The sequence below is a fragment of the Phodopus roborovskii genome, unplaced genomic scaffold, assembly GCF_943737965.1.
Source record: "Phodopus roborovskii unplaced genomic scaffold, PHOROB, whole genome shotgun sequence".
Classification (NCBI taxonomy): Eukaryota; Metazoa; Chordata; class Mammalia; order Rodentia; family Cricetidae; genus Phodopus; species Phodopus roborovskii.
The window spans coordinates 2,493,609-2,498,886 of NW_026126547.1; the positions used below are offsets into that span (position 1 = coordinate 2,493,609).

General features: G+C 41.5%; 1 pseudogene; it reads left to right on the plus strand.

Annotated features, from left to right (window-relative positions):
- Positions 1–1,217: 1,217 nt before the first annotated feature.
- LOC127233886 (WD repeat-containing protein 19-like) lies at positions 1,218–4,358 on the plus strand (annotated as a pseudogene).
- The last annotated feature ends 920 nt before the right edge of the window (positions 4,359–5,278 follow it).

Here is a 5,278-nt window from a genome sequence, read left to right on the forward strand (position 1 = left end):
ATTTCATCCAACAGTATCTGCACAGAGACATATTGAATGATGTTTGGCCAAATACCTGGCTTTCAGGAGTGAGGCACATTGACAGGTCAAATTAACTGTCACAAGTCTCAACCTCTGTACTTCATCCATTTTGACAAATGCTCCTTAGTAGTTTGGTCTTTCTAACGTAACTTTATTAATTCCTCTTTTATGTTTGTTTCCTATTGTGTGAATTTCTGTACTCAGGTGTTTTTAGTTTTTTTTTTTTAATCAAACTTGATATTTTTGTCTGACTTGTTGGTATCTATCCTCAGAAAACAAAAGCAAGCCTTTTTTCCTTATAGTGTATGCATTGATGCTGTGTGCATGCTTCTAAGGGTGCCTTTGGGACATCCTACAAGCTTTAAAGTGTCATTCAAATTACAGTTCATTCAAAATGTTTCAATTTATCACTGAGATTCCTTGACTTCCTTGCTTCCCTGGTTCCTTAGAGTTATAGTGTGGACATGGTGGCACTCCTGGTAATTTCTCCTCAGGTCCATGTTAGGCATTATGCATGTTTCCAGTCCTTCAAGTTTACATGTCTTGCCTATAGATGCCAGTTAATTCCTGGAAACTCTGGAAGGGAAGGGCCTTTGTGTGCTGGCCCAACAGTGCAGGCAGAAGTAAAACCTAAAGGCTAAGAATGCCTTGGCTGATGCTCTGGAAATTTCCACTCTGAAAGAACACTGGCTTTTGTTGGGGGCCAAGGAACTCCCCAGCTGGCTGTGACTAGGTGTGCACATCCTAAAAGCACAGGACCTGGTTGTCTTTGAAAAGTCACATATGTAATCTACTTCCTGTTGCCTTCTGATTAAGATATAGCCAGCCCCATTTCTGCCTGCATACAGCCATGCTCCGTGCCATGATGAAAATAGACTGAACCTCTGAACTAAACTGTGAAGCCGTGGATTGGGATAAAGATGGGGATATCCTGGTGGTGACTGCTGAGAAGTCTAGTTGCATTTTTCTTTCTGTGGGATACCAACACAAATAAAACCAGCCAGCTAGACAATGGCATGGGGGATCAAATGTCTTTCCTTCTTTGATCAAAAAATGGAAGTTTCCTGGCTGTTTGAACCATTAAAGGAAATTTGCTCATTTATATCTATCAGACATCTTGAAAGATTCCTGTTCTGGGAAAACACGCTACGAAAATCATATGTGGATGTTGGAATACAGAGGATCGTCTTGCTTTGGGTGGTGAAGATAAAATGATTACCATTAGTAACCAGGAAAGTGACATGATAAGACAGACACCAGTGAAATCAAGTTTTCCACAAGCAAGACAGACAACCAAATTTCTCCTGCTGAAAACACAGTAAGTGCAGTACTTGGCAAGAAAATGTTGTTTCTTTTTCATCCGAATGAATCAGATAACCCAGTTGATCTGGAGTTTCAACAAGCCTGTGGCAATTTGGCTTTTCCCATGGAACATTTCTGGCCATTTCTACTCAATTTCCAGAAGTTGCACAGGAGACCTTTAAGGCTTGGGACCATAAGGATAATCTATCCAGTGTGGCATTGTCACAGACACTGAAAAAAGCTGCTACATGTGGAGATAACTGCATGATTTGACAAAATTAAGAGACATGTATGATATAATTAATCTGGATAAAAAAAATAAAGGTTTGGGTACCTTATCCTTAACCTGATGATGGTCAGTTGCTAGCACTGTCTACCCAAAGAGGATCATTCCACATCTTCCTGATCAAGCTACCCATCCTCTGAGATGCTTGTCACACAAGGATTGCATATCTCACATCCCTCCTTGAGATCACTGCTGCCAACCTCAGTGAAGGAGAGCCACCACTCACAGTTTCCCTTAATGTGGAACCCAACTTTGTTGCAGTAGGTCTCTATTATCTGGCTGTGGGGATGAATAGTAGAGCTTGGTTTTATGTCCTTGGTGAAAATATGCTGGGAAAAAAGATGTGAAGTATCTAGGAATGGTAACCAGCATTTGCCTTCATTCTGACTATGCTGTTGCACTCTCTGAAGGCAAAATCCAGTTACATTTTATAGAAAATGAACTCTTGGATGCTCAAGAAGAATGTGAGACTTGACTCTTCCCAGCAGTGAATGATAAATGCCGGATTCCATGTCATACCCTAATCAGTGATTTTCTCATCTATGGAACAGATACTGGCATTATTTGGTATTTCTCCATTGAGAACTGACAGTTTGTTCATGATTACCAACATCTTGTTGGTGTGAAAAAGCTTTTTCCTGATCCAAATGGAACCAGATTAGGTTTATTGATAAAAAAAAAAAAAAAAAGTGATGGATTTGTTTACTGTCCTGTTAATGATGCTATGAGATTCTAGACATCTCACCAACCATTAAAGGTATTCTGGCAGATGGATAAAGGTGTATTTATTGCTTATGATGATGACAAGGTGTACACTTACGTATTTCACAAAGACACCATCCAAGGATCCAAGGTTATTTTGGCTGGTGGTGCTAAACTTTCCTTCTCCCACAAACCTTTGCTGTTATACAATAGAGAATTGACCTGCCAGACACAGAGTGGGAAAATCAACTCCATCTACCTCAGCACCTACAGCTTCCTTGACAATGTAAAAGATGCAGAGCCTGCTGACCTGAGACAAATGCTGATGCAAACCCTGATGCTCACGCCATGTTCTGATGCTTGGAAGATACACAAGATGCTAAATGATCGAAGGGCACGGAATGAGCTGGCCAGAGCCCGTCTGCATCACATGGAGGTGGAGTTTGCTATCTGAGTTTCCCAGATCACAGAGGATGCTGGTAAAGTGATATCCTTGGAACAAATAAAGGGAATCAAAGACTACAATCTTTTGGCAGGACATCTGGCCATGTTTACTAACGACTTTAACCTGGCTCAGGACATGCACCTGGCATCCAACTGTCCTGTGGCTTCCCTGGAGATGAGGTGGGACCTGCAGCACTGGGACAGTGCTGTGCAGCTGGCCAGCGAGTGGCCCCAGACCAGATAACCTTTATATCCAAAGAGTATGTCATCCAGCTGGAGTTCATGGGTGATTATGTAAATGCTTTGGCTCATTATGGAAAAAGGGAACACAGGTGATAATAAGGAACATGATGAGGTGTGCCTGGTTGGAGTAGCTCAGATGTCCATAAGAATAGGAGACATCCATACAGGGGCTAACCAAGTCTTCAAACACCACAGTAGGGTCCTTAAAAGAATCTGTGGAGCCATACTGGAGAATATGATGCAATTTTCAGAAGTAGCCCAGCTATATGAAAAAAGGACAGTATTACAACAAAGCCAACTCTGTCTACATCTACTGTAAAGTTGGAGAACTTCTGCCCCTTGTCTCCTGTCATAAGATCCACTTGCAATACGACAAGGCTAAAGAGGCAGATGGGAAGGTACAAAGAAGCTTATGAGAATGCAAAGCAATAGAACAGTGTCATCTGCACCTACCTGGACCACCTCAACAACCCTGAGAAGGCCATCAACATCCTCAGAGAAATCCAGTCTCTAGATGGAGCCAAGAAGGTAACCAGGTTCTTTCTACAGCTTGGTGGCTATGGGTCTTCCATCCACTTCCTGGTCCTGCCCAAATGTAACAATGAAGCCTTCACTCTAGCTCAGCAGCACAACAAAATGGGAATCTACACAGACATCATTGGTTCTGAAGACATGACTAGCAAAGACTATCAAAGCATCACATATTTTGAAGGGGAAAGAAGGTGCTTTCAGGCTGGAGATTTCTTTTTGCTGTATGGCACCATACATTCATGGGCACCAAAGCACCTCCTGGAGTGCTCAAGCCCAGAAGACAATGTGGCAACAGAAATGGTGATCAAAATTGTGGGCCGGTGTAGTGAGATATTCACTTTGTCTGCTTCTGTGGCACTGACCACTTCCATTGGGGTGGAGCCAGGGGCAGAAGTGACCTGTGGAACTAGGCCTGAGAAGGAGCCGGTGAGTGCTCTCTTGATGGCAGGATGTGGACAAGAGAGCATCCGGTGGAACCTGCTGGTGTGCATCTGTCTAGGTTGTAAGTTATTTCTTCCTGAATAAACAACTATTCGGCTTATTTGTTTTTACCTGGTCCTTATTAAACCGCGATAGGCCAGGCTAAAAAACAAACTGCTGACCAAGCTGATAGAACATCTGATGGGGGGAGAGTGATGGCACCCCGAAGGATGCCAAGTACCTGTTCTGCTTATACATGGGGCTGAAAGAATACCATGAGGCGGCCTGGACCACCGTCATCATAGCCCCAGAAGAGCAGTGTGCAGGAAACTATCGGAATGCACATGATATTCTCTTCAGTTATGGGTTAAATACCAAGCATTACACAGATATTACAAAATGGAAATAAAATTCTATCACTGTTTGTATTTTAAAATATTTTACAGTATATAAATAAAACATTGAAGTTGTTAAAGCATGGGAGCCCTCTTAGATGAGGTGACAGGAATTTCAACTCAGCAAACAATGCTAAATTGTTTGGAACTGTTTCCTGTTATTAGTCATGCTTTTTTCTGATTTATAAATCTTAATATTTGTAAACTTTGAAAATTCTAACTACATAAATACTTACAATCATTCATGATAATAATTAGGAACTAAAAGAGATGTTATATTTATGCATATTTACATTTCTGGTAGCAATTCAATGGCCATCATGCTTTCAAAGACACAAGAATAAAAATTAAAATCTTCCTTTCCAACTTTCCCTAGATGGCTATACCTTCTGCTTCCATAGCATAAGGCTTATACGTCTTTCTTAAAGGCATACATAATACAGAGAGTGTGAAACTTACAACTACATCAAATCAAAAACATAAAAGGGAAAATGAAACATGGTTTATATTCTGCAGTGAAATTTAGAGTTTAGAGTACTTCTAAAAAGTAACTTGCACCCTCTTGATCATTATATTCTCTGTGACTAGAAAGGAGAATTGCTGTATCCACATCTCAAGTGTGTGTGTGTGTGTGCGTTAGTATTAACAGAAAGACAACCGGATAAATGTGTGTTTTAAGAGAGCAGCAGGGTGTGCCTTACTATGACTTTATACACTGATCATGAACATCTTATAGCATGTCTTGTTTTTCTTTGAACAAAATTCCAGTGTAGGAAACAAGCCAGAGCACAGCCCATGGAGGTCTGTGCTAGCTTCGTGGAACCTGCCTCCAGGTCCAGGGTCACATTCACACAGGGCAGAAAACTCACAGTACAGTGGCTGGCTTGACAGTGAGGAAAGGACCATTACCTGTCCAATTTCTTGGGTCAACTGA